General features: G+C 44.8%; 1 protein-coding gene across 11 annotated transcripts in view; it reads right to left on the bottom strand.

The window, feature by feature from the left end:
* Positions 1 to 25,900, bottom strand: part of ahdc1 (AT hook, DNA binding motif, containing 1) — a 308,161-nt gene that overhangs the window by 93,267 nt on the left and 188,994 nt on the right. Inside the window, exon 1 of one of the 11 annotated variants that reach the window (XM_038795169.1) lies at positions 11,421 to 11,713. The exons of the other annotated variants lie outside the window; for them this stretch is intronic. The gene's annotated coding sequence lies outside the window, so the exon portion shown is untranslated. Of the gene's footprint in view, positions 1 to 11,420; positions 11,714 to 25,900 lie in introns of those variants that run through there. 11 annotated transcript variants of the gene reach the window in all.

Genomic DNA, 25,900 nt, shown 5'->3' with positions numbered 1-25,900 from the left:
TTAGGAGCATTGTGACCTGCCTTGCTGTTCTGGCCCCCATTGGGGATCTCTTTCAGATTGCAGCCTCTGCATGGGCAGCCGAAGGCACTCTCTCGTGTGCAGCAGACAAGGGTTCTAGCAGAGGGATTGGGGAGGTGGACAACGGCGCATGTGCTGAGGAGTTCTCAATACCATCGCCCTCCTCAGCAACCTCTACAGTCCTCGATTGGTCTTCAGATGGGTCTCTCTGCTGGTGGACAAGTCATCCATTCCAGAAATCACTGTGCCAACAGTACGACTGCCTTGTTAAGGATTCTTAGCCCCTGATGTATTCCATGGACCTTAGTGCTCATATTCTGAGCTGAATGATCCAGACACCTGAGGGAGGTTTGCACCCTCTCCTAGCTGAGACACTGCTACTCTCAGTGCTGCAGTGTGACTGCATGAGACTGGCCAATTTCACATAGTTATAATTCATGCAGTTGAGCCCCTGGGATAATGTGAAGCTCATGACTGTGATGGACTCCTCGTTTTGAACCCCTAGAGCTCCCACTGCCGCAGAGAACTCTGCCAGATGTCCACACATCTGCTCCTGATGGACACTGTTATGGCATGACAGCATGCAGCTAGGAGGGTCCTGGTCAAGTATCCACAGTGTGGACACATCCTGATAGATGGTTGACAGGAGGCAGGTGGATGGGATAATGAGCATGGCGCTATTCACCAATCATTCACCTACTGAGTCTTGGCAGCTAACTACATAACTGCATAATATCTATACCAGGTGGTGGCGGCAAGAAAATGGGCACAATCCAATGGCCACACTGCGCCTGAAAAAGAGCGGGCGACCCCGCTCCTGGGATCTACCTGGCTTGCAATGCCTCACAAGATCCAACACGATCTCACGAGGCGTTGTGCTGTAAATCCAACACGATCTCACGAGGCGTTATAATGTAAATCCCTCCCAGTGTGGGCGAGATCATTTCTTTTGGAAAATCTGCAGATTAGAGCGAGACAGCTGGTCTCACTCTAATATGAAGATTTGTGAGGTACCTGCGGCTTTGGGATTCATCCCCTTCGCCTCGGAGATCTCGGGCGAGCGCCATACAGCACTGGTCACCACAGATGGTGACCAGACTAGTGGGGGTCTCCCAGGGGATCAGAGGCCTCCAGCTGCATGCCCTTTGGGAAGGATGATACACTGGTACTGCTGGTGCCTGGCATTACCAAGGTGCCCAGGTGGCGCCTTCGGCACCGGCTGGATATGGGCACTGCCAAGGTGCCAGGTGCACGAGATCGAGCCGAGGGTGTTCTTTATGGGAGTTTTGGAGGGGGGGGGGGGGGGGGGGGGGAGAACCAGGCACCATCTCACAGTGTGTTCGTGCTAAGGGTGTGGCAGGGATCACTTCAGGGGCTTCGGAGAACGGGGTGCCATTTAAAAATGGCATCCAATTTTTCATTACACTGGGGAGTTCTGGCGAATGGAGCTCCCCAGTGAACAAAACGGGGTTCTGTGTGGCCTCGGGTTCCTCATTGAGGTCCCTTATACAACATGCCATGCCATGGTTGTTTCTTGAGAATTTGTCGTTGGAATTTAGAAGGATGAGGGGGGATCTTATAGAAACATTTAAAATTATGAAGGGAATAGATAGGATAGATGCGGGCAGGTTGTTTCCACTGGCGGGTGAAAGCAGAACTAGGGGACATAGCCTCAAAATAAGGGGAAGTAGATTTAGGACTGAGTTTAGGAGGAACTTCTTCACCCAAAGGGTTGTGAATCAATGGAATTCCTTGCCCAGTGAAGCAGTTGAGGCTCCTTCATTACATGTTTTTAAGGTAAAGATAGATAGTTTTTTGAAGAATAAAGGGATTAAGGGTTATGGTGTTCGGGCCGGAAAGTGGAGCTGAGTCCACAAAAGATCAGCCATGATCTCATTGAATGGCGGAGCAGGCTCGAGGGGCCAGATGGCCTACTCCTGCTCCTAGTTCTTATGTTCTTATGTTTCTCGGTGCTGCGAGTGATGGCAAACATGCAGTTAAAGACGTTCGCTACGGGACTTTGTTCCCATTCAGTTGAATTGAGCCCAATGTCTTCCCCATGGTTGTTTCTTGAGAATTATCTCCATGTTTTTAATGGCTCGATAGAGCGCACTTTGATTAGACAGCAACAATGACAATTCTGCTATAGGGAAAGCCCATGATGGGCCATCCATTCCAAAATCTGCTAAAGATTGGTCAACTTTTACAACTTAGACACTCACCTGACACTCAGGAACATCACCATGAATGACCAACCTCTTTCTTTTTATCTGTGGCTGAGTTGTCCAACCTGCACCGGGCCCCTCTCTGGGTCACATGGATACCAATTCTAGATGTTACTCCCTCCCAAGATTGAAGATAAGAAGTTGGAGCAGAGATTCTTTCCAGAGGTCGGGTTCATGGAGCCGGAAATTCTCTTGCCTCTGTGCACCCAACACAGGAACTAAAATCTGGATGAATACGTTTCTAATTCCTAAGAGGTGCTTCGGGCGGCATGCTGGCGCAGTGGTTAGCACTGCTGCATCACAGAGCCAAGGACCCAGGTTCGATCCCGGCCCCGGGTCACTGTCCGTGTGCAGTTTGCACATTCTCCCCGGGTCTGTGTGGACCAACCAATCGAATAGAGTCCCACTCATCTCTTGTGTGCTGAGAAGTCTTAGTTCTGCTGTCCGTAAGATAGCACAGTGCTCTTTTGTAACTTTTGAATTCTTCACTTCCCCTGCTCGACTTAAAGATATATGCCAAGTAAGCATCCACAGATCAAAATGATAACAACAAAAATAAAGAAACGGGAACTAAAGGAATCAACAGGAAAGGACCCTTACACCCTGGATCGATATTCAAAGTCACGAGCTATTAATTCAGTTAATATTCGATCAAAGAGCTCACTTACAATAGGGAATATCGCTGGAAAACTGTGGAAGTCAAGGGATTGCACACTAAAAAGCATTCATGGAGATATTCATTCATGAAGTGGCACAGTGATTAGTACTGCTGCCTCACCATTTCAGGGACCCAGGTTCAATTCAGGCCTTGGGTGACTGCATGGAGTTTGCACATTCTCCCAGTGCCTGCTTGTGTTTTCTCCGGGTGCTCTTGCAACTTCTCACAGTCTAAAGATTTGCAGGTTAGGTGGACTGGCCATGCTAAATTGCACCATAGTGTCCAGAAATGTGCAGGTTAAGTGGGATTGCGGAGATAGGGCGGGGGATGGACCAAGGTAAGGTGCTCTTTCAGAGGGTCGGTACAGACGCCTTCTGTACTATAGGGATTCTATGATCATCATAGTGTCTCTGTCTGGACTTCCAGTGGCGGCCATGGTGTGAGTGGTCGCAACACAGGGCAGCTCCTGCTCAAAGGCATAGAACAGAGCTCTTTTTACCATAAAAGAGAAACTTCGGCAGAAAGGTGTTGGAGGAGGAGTTCCCCCGGGGTGTAGCATGTCTGCTGGTTACCAAACACGGCAGAAGCTGAAAGACCTGGCCAAGGAGTTGGAAAAGACCTGTGGCGCAGTATTTATTGCAAAGATGGTGAATGGAGAAGAGCCAGTCCAGTTTGTAAAGCTCCATATGGAACAGTTGATGACTTTAATTAGGGAATAGTTCTGTCAACAAAGGAAGGAGATGCAAGAGGACCGATCGAAGGGGCTGTGGCACCTCTGAACTGCTTGATGGAAAGGGTCAAAAAGTGTCTGGAGGCACAGGGGTCGCAGATCCGAGAGATGGAGAAGGAGAAGCTGCCAAAGTATGCTCAACTGGAGCGGCTGCTGCACCTGGATGTGGAAGTGCAGAGCAGGATCGGAGACATCTATGGATGGCTGGGAGAACAGAAGGGTGAGGAGGCGATGAAGAGTAAGGAGGAGGAGCTGGAGGGGAGATGAATAATTGAGTATGGGGCGAGGCACTACGTAGGATAAATGCGACCTCCTCGTGTGTGAGGATGAGCCTGATACAATTCAAGGTGGTACACAGGATGCATATGACTCAGGCGAGAATGAGGGGGTCTTCCAGGAAGTGGCAGATGAGTGCAAGAAGTGTGGCCGGGGACCAGCAAACCACGCACATATGTTCTGGGGCTGTGAGCAGCTGGGGAGATACTGGATGGGAGTGTTTGTGACATTAACATAGATTGTGGGTGAGGAGGTCGGACCGGACCCTATGGTGGCGATATTCAGGATATCAGAGAAGCCGAAGCTGATAGAGGGGAGGAAGGCTGATGATGTCGTGGCCTTCACCTCTCCGATTACCCAGCGAAAGATCTTGTTGGAATTGCAGTTGGCAATGCCGCTGCAATGCGGGTTGGCGGTCTGGCTAGGAGACTTATATGACTTTCTCCATCTGGAAAAGATTAAGTATGAACTGAGGGGTTCAGCAGAGGGCTTCAAGACAAGATGAGGGCTGTTTGAGGCCATGTTTGAGGAGCTGTTCGTTGCCGGGGAGGGGAACGACACTTCAGGGAGGGTGAAAATGGGGAAACATTTGTACAAATTGTAAAATTGTGTAATGGGAGCATGTTCCTGGGATTTTTCATGTTTTGTAACTGAGTAAGTTTTGAATAAAATACATCATATTGTGTCTGGAAAACACCTTGTTCTGTTTGTGGCATTATTTCAATGGACTGAGATTTAGAGTTACGTTCAAAATGTCAGTAATGAATTACTGAAGAGTCCATTAATAAAACTTTTAAGAGACTTCCCCCTCAACATTCGGTGTAGTTGATGACTAATGCTGTGGTACAAAACATGTGCAAATACATTAGCTCATTCAAGTGCCCATTCTTCATATATCAACCTTGTTGGAGCATGTCAGAAGAATATTTGGCAGCAGTATGTTTCACAGTTGAGCCTAGAATCATAGAATCCCTACCGTGAAGAAGGAGGCCATTCGCCCCACTGAGTCTGCACCTACCCTTCGAAAGAGTACCCTACCCACGCCTACTCTTCCCTATCCCTGTAACCCCAACCTAAGCTTTGGACAGTAAGGGGCAATATAGCAAGGCCAATCCAGCTACCCTGAATATCTTTGGACTGTGGAAGGAAACTGGAGCACCTGGCGGAAACCCACAAATTTCTTATTATAATAATAATTTTTATTAGTGTGACAAGTAGGCTTGCATTAACACTGTAATGAAGTTAGTGTGAAAATCAGATCTTGGGGATGGGCTAACATCTAGAATTAGAATCCCTGTGACGCAGAGAGGAGCCCCTCCCCCTGCCCATTTCATGCTACAAAAGAAAAATCACCAAGTAGCCCGAGTGATCTCATTCAAGGTTTCCTGAAAAGATGTAGGATCCTTCCCACAATTCCCTAGGTAACTCTGGAGCAATTACAAAAGCGGAGTCTTGCCTGTTCTGACTGTCTTAAGTACCAGAGCAAAACATGTTGTTACTCTTTAAGCTTATCGTGCCTTTCTATTACTTTGCAAGTACCTAATTTAGGATTGGTTGCAATTTTAAACTGCAACACCATTAGTGCATGTCTGCAAACAGCATACTTCACCATCAATCTTCACCATCAATCACAATATGTGATCCTGTAAAAATTTGATTTTAACCAAATTGCTTACGCACAGCATGAGCTTTAATTTTCACCAATTCCAATGGAGGATTGGTAACAGACTGGCAAAGGTTCTTAAAATTGAAATATTATTCTTCTCATTCAACTCATTTATTCATTCTTTTAATGGTGAGGGGTGGAAGAAGGCAGAATTATTATTAATAGTTATCACAAAATAACTATCCTTAAACTAATCTAAAATAGAATTATAATAAACTGAGCAGCTTAGTCTTTTTACACATCATGACATTATTTTAATTCTTTCTATTGTACTGTGGACAAACTACATGGAGCACAATGTTTAAGTGACATCTGTATCCTATTAAGGTTTCAGCATTAGCAGACTGAACTAGTCCCCTTTTCTTTCCTATTCCACATTGCCTACAATAAAATACAGTCAAACATGAATAAATAATTCAGCTTGCAGCTCATACTTGCTCTGCCATATGTGCTGTTTGCCTACAGTCGTTTGCTGCAAAAATGTTGTAATGCACACCAAAAACTGCACACGCTTTCCTTTTTTGCTCTGGGTACAGTGGAGATTCACAGCTGCATGATCAGTTTCTGCAGTCTTTATAACATTTCCACCACCTTAAAAAAAGGGGTAATTTCAGCAAAGATGCATAGTTGCCTTCTCCTCCCCATCCCCTCCCCCTTGCCTTCTTTCATTGATCTAACAGTAATAGCACACATGGATGCATTCATGTGTGACAATGAGTTATGATGCATTAATTTGTATACACAGGCTTCGTTCTACACAAACTGTTCTCTCTGGCATGCTGAGACGAAGGTGAGCAGGATGACCCTTTCCCTGTTACTTCAGAACTTATTAATTACATTTACTTTAAACAAAAACCCCAAAAAGTTTTTTAAGATTCCAGGACAACAAGGCTTCAAAACTGAGACACAGATTTGCTAGTAAGATGCATCATACCTGATACTAACTGTGTGTGATTGGCTCAGAATTTAGGCAGTAATGGCTGATAAAGTCTCAAATTCCTATAATCTGTTTAGAGTGCTGACTGCTCCAGCAAATCATTGTCGTGCCAACTCACTAATGAAGACTATACAGGAAGGACCTTTTAAAAAAAGATGGAAATCAAGAATACACTTTCAAATATAACTCAAAAACCTCGTAAATGCCACTTAAAAAATGATTTTGAACTTCCTCAACCTGATACTAGTTCAATTTCAATGTGCAATTGAGAATTTGGTAAAACTGTATGCCTTTATTTAATTGGGTAAACATAATTATGACTTAATGAGAATGGAATGCGAGCTTCTCTTATTGCTTGGTTGTCAAATGAAAACCATCAGATTTGTTATTGATCAACTATCAACTGTCTCTACCCATGTCTGTCAACCATAGCAGAGGTAAAATGCTACGTAAAACACACTGTTCTCTGCTCCAACAATGTTTGGTAATCTTGATTCAGAAGAGCAAATGCCTACTGTACCAGCGTAATTGCTACACTTCCCACACTGGCCATTGCTCTGAATAAGCTTTGTGCTGTGAACTCATGTGTTCTATAAAATGGCTTGAGACCATTCAAACTCATCTCGAGAATTGGTTGTACTGGGAGTAGACAAAATCGAGGTTGCACTGTAGAATAGTGCACCAATCCACTCTGGCATTCAGACGTCATGACAGACTACCTGCATCAGAATATGGTTATGATTTAAACCATACGTCTACAAATGGCAATAATAAACTTGAAAGCCTGTTTTATGCGCTGATGAGGAAACGTAAGCTGATCAAAGCACGAGGTGTTCTATTCTTATTCTAGTACCAAACACACTGAAACATTCATTATTATAGTAAAATATTAGCGCTTAGAAGCATACATAACAATGAGAATTGGAGTACAAAACACAAAAATGCTACTTCACAAGCTGAACTGTACTTTAATTGTATTTTTGATTTTACAAATCTCAAAAAATATGGGAATATTAGGAGTGTTTCTAGCCTATTACTTTAATAAGGCCAAGTTCTTCACAAGATAAAATATTCCTTTAATCCACCACCGCAATCATTCAAAATGCAACTGGAAATTCTTTGTTTATACACAAAATGATGACAAATTATGTTGAAGGGTGAGTTTTCAATCTGTTGCAGTAACATGATGCTGCTTCCTTGCCCTATTAAACATAAACATAGGAACATAGAAAATAGAAGCAGGAGGAGGTCATTCGGCCCTTTGAGTCCGCTCTGCCATTCATTATGATCATGGCTAATCATCAAGTTGAATACCCTGACCCCGCCTTCCCCCCATATCCCTTGATCCCTTTAGCCGCAAGAACTATATCTATTTCCTTCTTAAACTGACACAACATTTTGGCTTCGACTTCCTGTGGTAGCGAATTTCACAGATTCACCACTCCCTGGGTGATGAAATTTCTGCTCACCTCAGTCATTATCCTCAAACTATGACCCCTAGTTCTGGACTCCCCCACTATTGGGAACAATCTTTCTGAGTCTACCCTGCCTAATCCTGTTAGAATTTTCTAAGTTTCTATGAGATCCCCTCTCACCTTGCTAAACTCCAATGACTATAATCCGAACCGATTTAGTCTCTCCTAATATGACAGTCCTGCCATCCCAGGAATCAGCCTGGTAAACCTTCGCTGCACTGCTTCCATAGCAGTGCACACAAAACTGCACACAATACTCCAGGTGTGGCCTCATCAATACCTATTAGAATTGCAGTAAAACATCTCTATTCCTATACGCAAATCCTCTCACTATGAAGGCCAACATACTGTACCTGTGCGCTTACTTTCAGCTACTCATGCACGAGGACACCAACGTATCCACCTCTCATTTATCCCCATTATACTGCATCTGCCATGCATGTGGCCACTAACCCAGCTTAAATCCCGCTGAAGCATCTCTGCATCCTCCTCAGAGCTCACCCTCCCACCAACTTTGTATCATCTGCAAATTTGGAGATAATACATTTAGTAAAGACACGAGCAAGGTTCTTTTACTGCAACCTTCAAAAAGTGAGGAAGATCTGCTCTCACGTTCAGAGAAGAACACACAAAAGAACCTTGCACTACTTTCTGGGACTCTTTCTAAACAAGGACCACAGCTTTGGAATTAATGTTGAGATCAGTAGAAAGAATACTTAATTGGGAATAATATAATAAACTATGTATATATCAAGGGTTATTAATTATTGTGTTGCAAGGCTCCCTAGTATGGCAAATGTTCAGTTTTTAAGACAACTCATTATTGTCATGAAATGCAATACTAAATATTAAGTGCTTTTAAAAAAAGACCCAAGTATAAGCAATTAAACAATCTTAAAATTATCACTGCTAGCCATAGCAGAAATGGGTAGAATGCTGAAAATGGGCAGAATGTTGTAAATAACATAATAGTGTAAAGCGGACTTATTACAATTTTAATGTAAAGGTCGAAAATGCCAGACGTCTTAAACATTTTAGTGTTTAACGTTAATAGTCCTACAATGAGCTAATTAAAGATACAAGATGCCAAACTTTGCACAAATACACATATATAAGTATCAACCTAAAATATGGGCTGGAATTTTCTGTCTTTTTGCTGGCGGTGTGATTTTCTGGTCTGGCTGGCAGCGCACCCTCACCCCGGGTTTCCCGGCAGCGTGGCATCCCTTCATTGGGAATTCCCATTGACAGCAGCAGGAGCATAGCTCGCCGCCTCCCGCTGCCAAGAAACATAGAAACATAGAATTTACAGTGCAGAAGGAGGCCATTCAGCCCATCGAGTCTGCACTGGCCCTTGGAAAGAGCACCCCACTTAAGCCCCACACCTCCACCCTATCCCCGTAATCCAGTAACCCCACCTAATCTTTTTGGACACTAAGGGCAATTTATCATGGCCAATTGACCTAACCTGCACATCTTTGGATTGTGGGAGGAAACCGGAGCAACCGGAGGAAACCCACGCAGGCACGGGGAGAACGTGCAGACTCCGCACAGACAGTGACCCAAGCCAGGAATCGAACCTGGGACCCTGGAGCTGTGAAGCAATTGTGCTAACCACCGTGCTGCCCACTAAAGACATGCCCACATGCGACTGGGAGGCTGGAGAATAGTCCCATTCATAAAAGCTAATTCACTACATTTAAATCCTCTCAAGTACTTTGTTCAATATAAAAACATTCATATTTAGAGCCCACAAAGATAAATAATCTTTTAATAATTTATGATCAAACTGTCAATCAAACTGTGAATTTACACCACCCACCATTGTGATAACGATAGGTTGGAGAAAGTAGCCAACCATTAATAATGCTATAATGATAACACTTAATATTATATCAACAGCTATTGAAACCACGCGAACAGATTATTTCAAGTCTCTCAGTCACAGGCAGACAGTTTCTTACATAATGTTCAAAGGACCACCATTTAAATAACACAACAGATTTACAAACCTCATTTGTCCTTCAAGAGTATTTATGACCTCTTTAAAGGTTCATAACTCCCACACTCTGGGATAAAGCCACTGCTCCAGCAAAAATGTGTTATGTTTGAACTAAGCACAGTTCAAACAGCTCTATTGAGTTTAGATTTCTCACATGAGGGAGTCACATGAGGGAGTCACATACCCCATCCAATTCCTCCCCAACCCTGGCGAAAATAAGATTCATCAGATGGGGTGGGTGGGAAATTTCTTGAAATGTGTGCTGCCACCATTTTTAAAGGTTTCCGGAGTCTCCATGACTCTGCAAAAATCCAGCTTCTATTCCCTAATGTTAAACTAGAGAAATGGATGGCCACGCAAGAGTTTGTATGCAAGTAGCTATCCTCTGAATCAACTTGAATCGTCAAACAGCTGTGCATGATTATTTCTCTAAATTGACTTTAAAATACCCACATTCAAAATGTAGTTAACTTATTTTTGCTTAACTATCATTCAAAAAACTCATCTATTTGCAAGCTTTAAAATGCCTCACTTTTAGAACAATGGAAAATACTCATTGATATAAAAGTAAGCATGGCACCACTGTAAACCATGGATTTTAAAACTGGGTACTTGGTTCTGGACAGTCCATGAAGGAATCCATCAAACCTTCGTCCATCCATCTTTGGATTTTTATATTTTCCTGCATTTATTGTCTAACTATGATGTTAGTTATGTTGTTGAACATAAATAAAAGCGTTCTCTGCAATGATAGTACAGTTTCCCCTCTGCAGACATGTCTATTTCTGTAAAAGGTTCAGATAGGGTGGCCCAACCAAGTCTGTCTACATGTGCAAAGGGTCCCCAAGTATACAGTTGCGACTGACTGCTGTAAATCACAGGAACACAAAATATAGTGTTTACAGAAAAAGGATATTTGTTCTTGCTGTGAAATAGATTAACAGAATTAATCTAAACTATGTAAATAATGAGGTACAAAATACATTGAATTAAACATTTCAGACTCTGGCATACGTTCCTGTGGCATACAACAGGTTAAAACATGAACTGGATTTAAAACAAAACAATTCTTTTCATGTCTCTGTATCCATTTAATATTTTGTGACCATGAAAAATAGAGAATCATGTCACTTTATTCAACATGAACACAATAGATTAGTTTGTTTTCTCAGTATAATTTGTATAATATACTTGTCCAGCTCAGAGACACAAAGCCCTGATGAAAAACATACTTTGAACAGAACTTTCACTGATCACAGATGTTAAGGATTATTTTTTCCATGGAGTTGTCGAACACACAGCTTTTTATACTGGAGAATACTAATTTTAATGATAATTTGTAATAAGACAACGTATTTTGTTTCTCTTTATTAATTGCAATGTACTGCAAACTAAATGTAATTTTTTGTGATAAATGTTAACACAATAATCACCTCGCATGCATTTAGTTTGTTACGACTGGAAGAAATCATTCAAAAAAACGAACTCAGCAACTGATGCTGGGATATTGCTCTAGTCAATATCTTTCCACATTACCGGCTCCTTCCAGAAAAGTGACTTCACATCACAGTATCGTTGTCCAATAAAGCACCTCACAATGTTTCACTCCATTTGTAGATCCAAAGTGTGTGTTGTAACAGCCACAAGGCTGTGATCCAGCCAGATCGGCAACTGCAGAGTTTAAATTGAAGTGAAGTCTTCTAAAAAGACGCACATTGTTAAAAGCTGAAGGTGCTATGGATAAAACGTCTGCAGCAGCACGAATTTGCCCGAGCAGCCAAGAGGCTTGGGAGCATGCTGTTCCAGGAACACAGCCTACTCGAAAACTCCCTAATGTTGTGACCCATTATCATTGAAAACATGTGTTCCATAAGGATCCTTGGCCATTTCAAAAGAAATCAGAGAAATATGCGGAAAGCAATTTATAGGACATCAAGCCAGAGCTTTAGCAAAGTGAAAGAGTTTAACAACTCTTTTTGTTTCAGTTTGTCTAACATATTTTAAAGTGTGACTGCTACATCACTGTTCAAAAAAGAATCTATAGCAAGCAAGTCAGGAGGCTCAGTTAAGACAAAACTGTGCATCCTATATTATGGTAATATATAGGCCTTCAAAAGCAAAAAGATCAAACATGAACAATCCAAATTAGAATAAAGACATCTCTGTGGTAAACCACTGTTACTGTATTATATATATTGTAGTAAACCACTGTTACTGTATTGTATATATTGTGGTAAACCACTGTTACTGTATTGTATATATTGTTTGTTGTCTCTGCTGGCTCCGCCTGTGGCTCCTCCCCTCAGGCTCTGTATAAAGGTGGCCGACCTCTGGCCCTGCCCCAGTTCGGGATCAGTTGCCAGCAGGTTCTTGTTTAGCTTATTAAAGCCACACCACAATTTTGTTCCACAACTCGTCTTTCTTATAACTGATGGCACATCAATTTCATAAGCTAAACGATTAAGATGGATGCATCACTCAAGCCTGATGGCCTGGAACTGGACTGCCAAGCAGCCAGTGCTACTGCGACTTTTGAGCACTGGCTAAGCTGCTTCAAAGCTTACCTCAAATCTGCCTCCGACACCGTCGCCGACATCCACAAGCTTCGAGTCCTCAACGCCCAGGTAAGCCCGCAGGTTTTCCTCCTTATCAGGGGTGCTGCCTCGTACGCTGAGGCAATAACGCTGCTGAAGGGGCAGTATGTAAAGGCGGTGAATTAGGTGTACGCTAGGCATCTCCTTGCCACGAGGCATCAACGCCCCGGAGAATCGCAGGCTGATTTCCTGCGTGCCTTGTGGGTACTCGGCCGGAACTATAGTTGTCAGGCGGTATTGGCTGTCCAGCACACGGAGCTGCTGATCATCGATGCCTATGTCGCTGGCATAAAATCTAACTACATCCGCCAGCGTCTGTGAAAAGGGGGTACACTCGGCCTCCAACGAGACAGTGCAGCACTCGAATTTGCTGGAAGTGGCCTTCCATAACATGGATGCCTTCACCTCCGACCACGCGACACCCTCGTGGACATTGTGGGCGCTGCCATCACCCGACCCGGGTGCGTTGCAAGCCTGTGCCGTGCATCAATCCGCCAACTCCGGTGGCCCGAGATGCTACTTATGTGGCCAGAGTAAGCACCCCAGACAACGTTGCCCAGCATGGAGCGCGATCTGCAACGGGTGCAGAAAGACGGGCCACTTTCGCCAAAGTCTGCCGGGCCTGACCTGTTCCTGAAGTTTCCAGACCCAGCAGCAGCAGAACTGCGTGTAGCTTGTTGGGACTGCCCCCATCTACCATGTCATCCGCCACGTGCGACCCGTGGGGGCCGCCGCCTTCGACGCCACCCGCCATGTGCGACCCATGGGGACCGCCATCTTGGAATCACCCCGTCGCCTCCTGGAACCCAAGCTCACCCAGTCGTACGCTGGCCTCCGCTACTCTCTATCAGCCCACCCACCTTCCGAAGCTCGCCTCCATCACCCTCGACCAGTGTCGACCTCATCATCTCACTAAATCCATGATGGCCGTCCGGATCAATGGGCACGAGACAAGCTGCCTCTTCGACTCCGGGAGCACGGACAGCTTCATCAACCCAGATACAGTAAGGCGCTGCTCCCTCCCAATTTTACCCGCGACCCAGAAAATCTCCCTAGGTTCTGGATCACATTCCGTGGAGATCCTGGGGTACTGTGTCGCAACCCTTTTGGAACAGGGCGTAGAGTACGCTAATTTCAAGCTCTTTGTCCTCCCTCATCCCTGCACTGCCCTATTAGAACTGATAGAAGACAGAGAGTGGTGGTGGATGGCAAATATTCAACCTGGAGCCCAGTTATCAGTGGTGTACCGCAGGGATCAGTTCTGGGTCCTCTGCTGTTTGTGATTTTCATTAACGACTTGGATGAGGGAGTTGAAGGGTGGGTCAGTAAATTTGCAGATGACACGAAGATTGGTGGAGTTGTGGATAGTGAGGAGGGCTGTTTTCGGCTTCAAAGAGACATAGATAGAATGCAGAGCTGGGCTGAGAAGTGGCAGATGGAGTTTAACCCTGACAAGTGTGAGGTTGTCCATTTTGGAAGGACAAATATGAATGCGGAATACAGGGTTAATGGTAGGGTTCTTGGCAATGTGGAGGTCTATGTTCATAGATCTTTGAAAGTTGCCACTCAAGTAGATAGAGCTGTGAAGAAGGCCTATGGTGTGCTAGCGTTCATTAGCGGAGGGATTGAATTTAAGAGCCGTGAGGTGATGATGCAGCTGTACAAAACCTTGGTCAGGCCACATTTGGAGTACTGTGTGCAGTTCTGGTCGCCTCATTTTAGGAAGGATGTGGAAGCTTTGGAAAAGGTGCAAAGGAGATTTACCAGGATGTTGCCTGGAATGGAGAGTAGGTCATACAAGGAAAGGTTGAGGGTGCTAGGCCTTTTCTCATTAGAACGGAGAAGGATGAGGGGCGACTTGATAGAGGTTTATAAGATGATTAGGGGAATAGATAGAGTAGACAGTCAGAGACTTTTTCCCCGGGTGGAACACACCATTACAAGAGGACATAAATTTAAGATAAATGGTGGAAGATATAGAGGGGATGTCAGATTTAGGTTCTTTACCCAGAGAGTAGTGGGGGCATGGAATGCACTGCCTGTGGAAGTAGTTGAGTCGGAAACGTTAGGGACCTTCAAGCGGCTACTGGATAGGTACATGGATTAGGGTAGAATAATGGAGTGTAGGTTAACTTCTTAAGGGCAGCACGGTAGCATTGTGGATAGCACAATTGCTTCACAGCTCCAGGGTCCCAAGTTCGATTTCGACTTGGGTCACTGTCTGTGTGGAGTCTGCACATCCTCCCCGTGACTGCGTAGGTTTCCTCCGGGTACTCCGGTTTCCTCCCACAGTCCAAAGATGTGCAGGTTGGGTGGATTGGCCATGAAAAATTGTCCAAAATTCTTTGATTAACCTAGGACAAAAGTTCGGTGCAACATCATGGGCCGAAGGGCCTGTTCTGTGCTGTATTTCTCTATCTCTATTACTGGGTTTTGATTTTCAGTGCCACCTCCGAAGCCTTACCTTGAAGTTCGGTGGACCCCTGCCCCCCCCCCCACCAACTGCCTGTTGCTTTGCGACCCTTAAGGTCACTCCACCCTCACTCTTCGCTAACCTCACCCCGAACTGTAAGCCTGTCGCCACTAGGTCCAGCAACTCCTGCGGGAAGGGATCATAGAGGCAGGTACCAGGCCCTGGAGAGCCCAAGTGGTCGTCGTCAAGACTGGGGAGCAGCGCCCCCACGGGGGGTGCGGGTTAGGGTCCTCTCGGGGGTGTGGGTTGGAGGAGGGAGGATTTCAGACATATACCGGGTGATGCAGGAGGTAGACGAGGCCTCGGTGGAGGAACTGAAGGGGAAATGGGAAGAGGAGCAGGGTGAAGAGATTGAGGAGGGGACATGCGCGGACGCCCTGGAGAGAGTGAATTCCTCCTCTTCCTGTGCGAGGCTTAGTCTCATAAAGTTTAAGGTGCTGCATAGGGCCCACATGACTGGGTCAAGGATGAGTAGGTTTTTCGGGGGCAAGGACAGGTGTGCTAGGTGCTCGGGGAGCCCAGCGAACCACGCCCATATGTTTTGGCGTGCCCAGCGTTGGGGGAGTTTTGGAAGGGGGTAGCAAGGACGGTGTCGAGGGTGGTGGGATCCAGGGTCGAGCCAGGCTGGGGACTCGCAATTTTTGGGGTTGCAGCGGTGCCGGGAGTGCAGGAGGCGATAGAGGCCGGTGTTCTGGCCTTTGTGTCCCTAGTAGCCCGGCGGAGGATCTTGCTCCAATGGAAGGATGCGAGGCCCCCAAGCGTGGAGGCCTGGATCTCGGATATGGCAGGGTTCATTAAATTGGAGAGGGTGAAATTTGCCCTGAGGGGATCAGTACAAGGGTTTTTCAGGCGGTGGCAGCCTTTTCTGGACTTCCTGGCGGAAAGGTAGGGAATTAGGCCGATAGCAGCAGCAGCCCGGTTGGGGAGGGGGGGGGGGGGGGGTAAACGATTGGGGGGGGGAGGGAGAACTGTGCACATGGGTTTGTGGAGGGTGCTATCTCTCTCTCTTTTTTTTCTTTGTTTCTGTTTTTCCTTTTGTTTGAAGTTGCTCTGGAAGCTGGGGGGGGGGGGGGGGGGGGGGGGTTTGTTCATGGGGTGTTACCGCGATTGTATGTTAATAGAGTCAAGATGTTTATATTTTGTAAAAATTTCAATAAAAATTATTTTTTTAAAAAAGACTGGGGAGAAGCACCGGATGGTCATCGACTACAGTCAGACGATCAACCGGTACACGCAGCTCGATGCGTACCTCCTTCCCCGTATATCTGATATGGCCAGATTGCGCAGTATTGAGTCTTCTCCACTGTTGACTTGAAGTTCGCGTACCACCAGCTCCCTATCTGCCCGGAGGACTGCCAATACACTGCCTTCCAGGCAGATGGCCGCCTCTACTCCTTCCTCAGGGTCCCCTTCGGCATCACCAATGGGGTCTTGGTCTTCCAACAAGTGAAGGACCGAATGGTTGACCAGTACGGGCTGCGGGCCACGTTCCCGTATCTGGATAATGTTACAATCTGCGGCCATGACCAGCAGGACCATGACGCTAACCTCCGACATTTCCTCCACACCGCTAAACTCCTTAACCTCACATATAAGGAGAAATGCGTTTTCCACACAACCAGCCTAGCCATCCTTGGCTACATGGTAGAAAATGGGGTCCTAGGGCCCGACCCCAACCGCATGCACCCCCTCCTGAAACTTCCCCTCCCTCACTGCCCCAAGGCCCTGAAGAGATGACTGGGGTTCTTCTCCTATTATGCACAGTGGGTCCCCAATTATGCGGACAAAGCCCACCCACTCATTAAATCTACCATTTTTCCCCTGACGGCTGAGGCCCGCCTGGCCTTCAACCACATCAAGGCAGATATTGTCAAAGCCGCAATGCACGCAGTAGATGAGTCCATCCTGTTCCAGGTGGAGAGCAATACGTCTGACTTTGCCCTGGCCGCTACCCTCCAGGCCTCCGAAATTCGACACTCCTCCGTCGAAAAGAAAGCCCAAGCCATTGTGGAAGCTGTGCAACATTGGAGGCATTACCTGGCCAGCAGGCAATTCACTCTCCTCACTGACCAACGGTCGGTTGCCTTCACGTTTAATAACACACAGCGGGGCAAGATCAAGAATGACACGATCTTGAGGTGGAGGATCGAACTCTCCACCTACAATTATGATATCTTGTATTGACCTGGGATGCTCAATGAGCCCCCAGATGCCCTATCCCACGGTACATGTGCCAGCGCACAAGTAGACCGACTTCGGGCCCTCCACAATGATCTCTTGTCACCCGGGGGACACCTTTTTTTTCATTTCGTCAAGCCGCGCAACCTGTCTTACTCCATCGAGGAGGTCAGCACTGTGACCAGGGACTGCCAGATCTGCGCGGAGTGCAAACTGCACTTCTATCGGCCAGACAGAGGCAACTGGTAAAGGTTTTCCCGCCCGTTTGAGCGCCTTAGCATCGACTTCAAGGGCCCCTCCACTCCACTGACCGTAACGTGTACTTCCTCAATATTACTGACGAGTACTCACGTTTCCCTTTCGCCATCCCATGCCCTGACAAGACCTCTGCCACGGTCATCAAGGCCTTGCACAGTCTCTTCACCGTATTTGGTTTCCCCACCTACATCCATAGCGATCCGGGTTCCTCTTTCATGAGTGACGTGTTGCGTCAGTTCCTGCTTAGCAAGGGCATCGCCTCAAGCAGGACTACCAGCTACAACCCCCGGGGAAATGGACAGGTGGAGAGGGAGAACGCGACGGTCTGGAAGGCCGTCCTTCTTGCCCTACAGTCTAGAAGTCTCCTAGTCTCCCGCTGGCAGGAGCTCCTTCCCGATGCGCTCCACTCCATCTGCACGCTCCTGTGCACTGCCACCAATGAGACCCCTCACGACCTAATGTTCGTCTTCCCCAGAAAGTCCACTTCAGGGGTCTCACTCCCGTCCTGGCTGACAGACTCAGGGCCCGTCCTCCTCCGGAAGAGTCATAAATCGACCACCTGATCAAAAGGGTTTTTCTACTTCTTGCCAACCCACAATATGCCTACGTGGCACACCATGACTGGTGGCAGGACACAGTCTCCCTTCGGGATTTGGCACTCGCAGGTTCCCCAGTGACCATCACCACCACCCCGCCCCTACACCGTCTCCCTCTCCACCGACTCAACTACTGGATGAAGAAGAAGATGACACGCTCCCGGACAGGTAGGTCTCGACACCAGTGCCCACACCACACGGCGGAAGGTCAAAGCCCCCGACAGACTCGATCTTTAAGTCCACTTCACCCCCACCGGACTCTTTTTTTTTAAAAAACAGGGGTGAATGTGGTAAACTGTTACTGTATTATATATATTGTGGTAAACCACTGTTACTGTATTGTACATAGTTTGTTGTCTCTGCTGGCTCCGCCTGTGGCTCCTCCCCTCAGTCTCTGTATAAAGCTGGCCGACCTCTGGCCTGCCCCAGTTGGGATCAGTTGGCAGCAGGTTCTCGTTTAGCTTATTAAAGCCACAGTTTTGTTCCACAATTCGTGTTTGTTATAATTGTTGGCACATCAATCACTTGGGTTCAATTCCCATACTGGCCTCCCCGAACAGGCGCCGGAATGTGGCGACTAGGGGCTTTTCACAGTAACTTAATTAAAGCCTACTTGTGGCAATAAGCAATTATTATTACACCTAAACAATAATCACAGAGCATTTCAGACACCAAGTCACAGATTGGCCGGGTGGGTAACAGTGAGTTTGAACATCTTGGGTTGCAGGAAAAAAGCCAGGATGGTCAAATGGGCAGATAAGCGATAGATGGAATTTAACCCTGAAGAGTCTGAGGTGATAGAATTTGGAAGGAGTAATTTAACAAGGAAGTATGCTGTGAAAGGTCTGACACTGGGAAGTTCCAGAGAACAAAAGACCTTGGCCTGTTTGCCCATTGATCTCTGAAGGCAAGAAGGGCAGGTTAACAGGGTGGTGAAAAAGACATATGGGGCATTTGCTTTTATCAATCAGGGCATAGATTGCAAAAGCAGGGAGGTCATGATGGAGCTGTGTAGAACTTTGGAGAGGCCACAGCTGGAATACTGTGTGAAATTCTGGTTGCCACATTATAGGAAGGATGTAATTGCACTGGATGGGGTGCAGAGAAGATTCACCAGAATGTTCCCTGGGATGGAACATGTAAGTAATAAAGAGAGGTTGGATAGGCTTGGGTTGTTTTCTCTGGAGCAGAGAAGACTGAGACGTGACTTGATTGCGGTATACAAGATTATGAGGGGCATGTACCGAGTGCAGCTGTTCCCCTTAGTTAAAGGGTCAGTTACGAGGGCACACAAGTTCAAAATGAGGGGTGGGAGGTTTAGGGGGGATTTGAGGAAAAGCTTTTTTACCCAGAGAGTGGTGACAGTCTGGAATGCACTGCCTGCAAGGGTGGTAGAGGCAGGATGTCTCACATCCTTTAAAAGTAGCTGGATGAGGACAGCAAGGTGGCGCAGTGGTTAGCACTGCTGCCTCACGCGCCAAGGTCCCAGGTTCGATCCCGGCTCTGGGTCACTGTCAGTGTGGAATTTGCACATTCTCCCCATGGTTTGCATAGGTTTCGCCCCCACACCCCAAAGATGTGTATGGTAGGTGGATTGGCCACGCTAAATCGCCCCTTAATTTGAAAAAAATGAATTGGGCACTCTAAATTATAAAACAAACGTACCTGGATGAGTACTTGGCACGCCATAACATTCAAAGCTATGGGCCAAAAGCTGATAAATGGGATTAGGTGGGCAGGACAGGGCCTTTCATGCATCGGTGCAGACGCGACGGGCTGAAGGGCCTCTTCTGCACTGTAGTATTCTGTGATTCATAAGAACGGGAAAAAATAGGAGTGCGAATGGGCCTTTCAACCCCTCGACCTTGTTCCGCTCCTCAATTAGATCATCACTAATCTCATTCGCACAATCAACCCACTTTCCTGCCTGCCTCCATAACCCTCAACTCTACTGGAGGTCAAAAATCTATCTGTATGTCATCCTTGAATATATTCAATGATCCAGCCTCCACTGCAGTAGAGGATTCTAAAGATTAACAATCCTCTGAGAAATTTCTCCTGATCCCTGTCCTAAATGGGAGAATCCTTATTCTGAAACTGTGCTTCCTCCTTCTAGGTTCCACTATGTTTAAGGCGAGGGGGAAAAAACAGGAAATTATTTCTAAAAAAAAGTCACTAATATTAAATGCTATATTGAAGAACATCAGATTCAGGCACATTTGATGTGAAATAATTGAATATATTTATTCTGCTTACAGAAACCTAAATGTAGTTCATTATGATATCACCTTCACTTGTGGAGCTATTAGAATGTTATTGCATGTTGGAAAAAATGGGGTTGAGGAATGCTGCTTATAATCACAGAATTTGTTAGTTAGATGACACAATACTCCACTCAAATGTTGCCACCACATCCAAAGGAATTTCAGCTTGTCGCAATGAGAAGCGCTCTTGTTTATGGGTCAGAAGGTAATGAGCTCCAGTTGACAGGTCACGAACTCCTGTGCAGCGTGCACGAAAGGTTTCACTGGGAGAGGCTATCTCCTCCAAATGCAACATTGCAATGAATTCCTGCAGCGGTGCTTCAGGTGGGTGTTCATGATCACTATTCAAAGAGCAAGGATTTCTCTTGCTGATATGGCCAACTTCGCTTCCTCAAGAAATATAACCAAACCGATCAACTGGTTAGTTACTTCATTAATGTTACTGGGGTCAATTGGCAATGAAAAATGACTGCCATATCGGTCTACAAAATAGGTCACTCTAATGCTCAGTTACTCATTGTGGTTAGGATCTGCATGCATTTTATAGGATAAGGAGTTATACAAATATATAATTCATCTCTAACTGGTAAATCTGCTTACACTGAGTTCAGCCTGCAGAATAAGATCCTTTTTTCAACAAAAGAAGTGAACGATTTAGGCGTAATGATTAGTGGAGCAGATAAAATGGAAACTTGCAAATTGTTTGAAATTAATCAGCACTATAGAATAAAAGTAACTTTTAAAAGTAAAACACTTATTTCAAAATAAGTGTAGTTAACTAAATGAAAGTTGAGAAGGATATTGGACTTGTAAGGGGTTACTAGCTTGTACAGAAACTGCAGGATTTGTCATGTGACAAAAGATAAATCAATAGATTTTTATGATTGGTACTCAGTAGTGAGTATCAGAACAAATAACCTGATAAAAAATGGTCCCATTGAGTTCAGATAAAACACTGGGCACAACTTGCAGAAATTTCATTGACTATAATTGCTCCCAGTTTTACGGTATAGTAAATACATCTTCTGAATCAACAGCTTAAATACAAAATAATGATTGCAGATCAGATTCATTGTTATATGGCAGGTAATTTACTCAACTGCATTTTTAAAAATAAAACACTAACATTTACAGATCTTGATCATCCAATCACGGGATTTGTTTTCCTAGCTTGTGTTCCATATTTGTCATGGAATGGTGCTGCATTTTGAAGTTAAGCATTTATGTCAGCATCCTGTGAATTTCTACTTACCAATTGCATCATTATTGAAAGGAAAAATCCTGAACTACACTGGAATTTAGGAACTTCACGCATAGCTATTTCAAAATCTTGACTGCGGCTGTTGATCAATCACTGCAAAGATGCAACAGAAACCTTCTGTAAAAAATATATGATGCTTCCACAAGCTTGTAGGCAGAAAGCTGTACAGTGCACAGCAGGCAGTGAAACCACCCTGCTGATATTCAGATAATCTTGTGTAATTGCTGAATACACAATGCATTTTGGGCCCCTATTCTATGTTCACAATTTCATGCCAACAGGTTTCAGCACAAGCTAGAAACAGATCACAAAAAAAAGAGGGCGCACAGAATCCTTTGTGAAAAGCTTGAGATGTTTCGGCAACTTGTAAATGGATTCCATTCAGTGGACTGTCAGGAGATATTATCAGGCGAGGGCAGTTGCTGCACCCTCAATTGAAAAGCTTGATCATTTTCAAATTCCCAAATGCTTTTAAACTATGTGTCTCATTTCCCTTAATTTCAAAATACCCCTGACTAAACATATGCATTTAGCACATATTTAAACATTTCATATATATTAGCGTGAAGTACGAGCAAAAAACCGTGTTTTTTTAAACCATTTTCCCACTTTTTTCCTATAAAATGGAAGCAACATGTTATCTAAACCCTGATATTGGGCTGATCACTCCATGAAAACCTCAAACCACTGCACAGATATAGTCACGTGTGCATTTTGTGGCTGTTTATTTTTGTTTACGTGTGGATTACTCATAAGAGTTGATCATTATTTTTGAAGGCAAAAAGAAAACACAACCGTTACAACATTGTTCATTCATTTTGGGGAGGGTATGGTTCAGAAACAAAGCAATGCACTAAATGTGGCATAGTCTTCCAGGGTGGCTCCTTACTCTTAAATCATATGCCACTCAAGTTAATCTGGAACTACAGTTTGCATTTTTTTTCATGTTCAAATTGTGCTGATAAAATAGCAACTTCTTCACAGAGTGGTATTACAACTTTGGAGGACTGGTTACAAAGGAATGTTTCTTAAAACAGTTGCCAATCATAATGTTTTTAATATTTATTTCACAAAATTCTTGCATCCAGTATTAAAATGGCACATTGTAGAAAAATGCATTAAAAGTATGTGGCAGATACCTTAAAATGTTGGATTATTACAGTCTGACATAAGAACAAATTGTTTCTTTGTAATTATTTGTTTCTGAAAAGGTACTCTGATTCATAATCATTAGGTTTTTATGAATGTGTGTATGACTATCATAAGACATTCATATATATCTATGTGTAGGGACCAAAATAATGATGATTCTGGTGTCAAACCGAGGACAGAGATTCTGGACACGAACTGACCTGAAAAAAATGTTTAGTTCACTAATAAAGCAAGCTTACAATCTTCGGCAACTTCGTACAGTTTCTATGGAAAGTGAGTGGATCCAGAGGGCAAATGGGATTCTGAAGGTATTTTACATATTACCCACACACACACAAATTATTTCCACAACCCCAATTACACATACACATGCAATACACATGGGGGAATTGAATAGGCTGCTGCTGAATCTGGCATCATTTAAGCCACATATGGAGTGATGTATATGGTTTGTACATAGTTCTCCTGAGAGTGTGCTGGAGTCACAGAGCAATGCAAAGTAAATGTGCTGGGATGATTCAGAAGATAAAATTATCACGAGGCGTTTGCAAAGTGAGTGCTGCATTTGGAGGAATAAAGATGATTGGAGAGAGACAAACCTGTTTGGTGGGCTGGTAACAAGTGGACACAATTTATTGCAGAAATAAAAAATAAATGGTTTTCACATAAACTGGGAAAGGATTCATGGAACATAAACCAGACAGTTTTCTGCAGAAATATGATTTAGAACTGACAAGGGAAGAGGCCAGATTAGAGTTAGTGACGAGTGATGAACTAGAATTAGTTAATAATCGGACGGTAAGGGAACAGCTTACTAATAATGACCATGTGATTGAATTTGAGATTCTATTCGATAGTGAGGAGAGTGCCAAAGGTTTTAAATTTAATAGGGCTGGTTTAGCACAGTGGGCTAAACAACTGGCTTGTCAATGCAGAACAAAGCCAGCAGCGCGGGTTCAATTGCCATACCGGCCTCCCCGAATAGGCGCCGGAATGTGGCGACTAGGGGCTTTTCACAGTAACTTCATTGAAGCCTACTTGTGACAATAAACTATTATTATTATTATTTAAGTAAGGAACCAGCAAAAGGATGAGAATGTAATTGAACACAGTAAACAAGGTTGAATTTTCATGCAATGGGAAAAGCGCATGAAACAATATCTAGTTTGGCTCCATTACAAAGCCACCTGAGTTGTCAAGTGGAGAATGAGGTGCCTCCACATCAGATATTTGGAGACAGGTTGATGTGATGTATTCCATGATCTGGTACCCATGGTCAGTTACAGTTGCATTTTAGGACATCCCTCATCTTCCATTTATGAAGCAAGTGGTTCCATCACCCATGTCCAGTGCAGGTTCAGTTGAACACCTTCCACTCTGTTCGAGGGAAGTTGAAGCCAGGGATCTCTGCTGTTCAGTCAGTGATAATGTGTTAGCTCTTTATGCTGCATGCATCCCATGATTCCATCCATTGGGATACTGAACTGATACCAGCTGAATGAATACTAACAGGTGTTTTCTAGAATGGCCAGGGTGACCTTAAGCTCTTGGTAGGCGATTCACATCTTTGTGAATGAGAAGGCCGATGCTGCTCAAGAATTTTTCCATCTCATGGAACATAATGGGATAAAGGCAAAGGACAGGCAGGAAAATGTGGGACAGCACAGGGAAGCTTTCAACTGGAATGTACTTAAGTGACCCAGACACCATCTCCATGGCAACATTTAGCTGCATGTCCACAATCTGTGCGAGACTGCAGGCCCATAGGGAAGAGCAGTTTTCTGCAGCAGGGAGTAGACTAGTCCACTGTTGTGATATGATGTAGGGAGATTATGATAGCCTACACATAGACCTGGATAGTCAACGTATTGACAGAAAGCACTTCTCGGTCATGGTAAACGAATCCAGAAATCACCAAACACCACCCACTAAACTCAGCACTTCACATTTCCAGAGCCAGGAATGCAGCAGTTCACATTTTGTACATGTGCATTTCACAAAAGTAACTGGCCATTTTAAGTTATCAGCTGCCTCCACTCAAGTCTAATCTTGTTAGCCCAGGAGTGGCAAACCCAAAGTGTGCAAAGTAGACCTAGTGAGAACAGATCTGAACTTTGTGCATTCATTTGGGTAGGCAGGGTACCCCATTGGCAAGGTAAGGGAACCCTTTGGATATGGTCTTGGGGATACATTTGGGCGAGGTCAGGTGCACTTTGAGGGAATTGATTAAAGTAGATATAATAAATGAGCTAATTAACTGTCATATTTATTGAAATTGTCAAAGAACCTGTCAAAATTAATTGTCAAATATGTCAAAAGTGCCTCTCAGGAGAACCTATCATAGACGTCAAGGGGAATTGGTCAAAATCACTTGTCAAGGGCAGTTGTCAAGTGTTAAGATAAACTGTCAAGAGGACCTGTTAAAGAGAGCTGTCAATATATCAAGGCAGTTATGCATGTGTGTTAAAACAAATAATTCCTTGCTATTTGACTCTAACCAGTTATTTAAAAATGCATTTACGGGGCATGGGCGACGCTGGTTATGCCAACATTTATTGCCCATCCCTTCAGAATGTGGTGGCGAGTTACTTCTTGAACCACTGCAGTCCTAGAGGTGTAGGTACACCCACCATGCTGCTAGGAAGGGATTTCTAGTATTTCGCCCCAACGACGATGAAGGAACAGCGATATATTTTCAAGACAGGATGGTGAGTGCCTAGGAGGGGAACCTCCAGCTGCTGGCGTTCCCAGGTATCTTCTGCTCTTGTCCTTCTAGATGGTAGTGGTCATGGGTTTGGAAGGTGGTGTCGAAGGAACCTTGGTGAGTTATTGCAGTGCATCTTGCAAATGGTACACACGGCTGCCACTGTTCGTCGGTGGTGGAGGGTTTGAATGTTTGTTGAAGGAGGAGGAATAAAATGGACTGCTTTGTCCTGGATGGTGTTGAGCTTCTTGAGTGATGTTGGAGCTGCACTCAGCCAGGCAAGTGGAGAGTATTCCATTACACTCCTGACTTGTGCTTTGTAGATGGTGGACAAGCATTTGAGGGGTCAGGAAGTGAGTTACTCACCGTAGGATTCCCAGCTTTTGACCCACCTGGTAGCCACTGTATTAGATATGGCTAGTCCAGTTCAGTT

Source organism: Scyliorhinus canicula, chromosome 1, assembly GCF_902713615.1.
Source record: "Scyliorhinus canicula chromosome 1, sScyCan1.1, whole genome shotgun sequence".
Taxonomy (NCBI): Eukaryota; Metazoa; Chordata; class Chondrichthyes; order Carcharhiniformes; family Scyliorhinidae; genus Scyliorhinus; species Scyliorhinus canicula.
The sequence above is the reverse complement of the archived record's forward strand: the minus strand, read 5'-3'. Positions and strand labels throughout refer to the sequence as shown.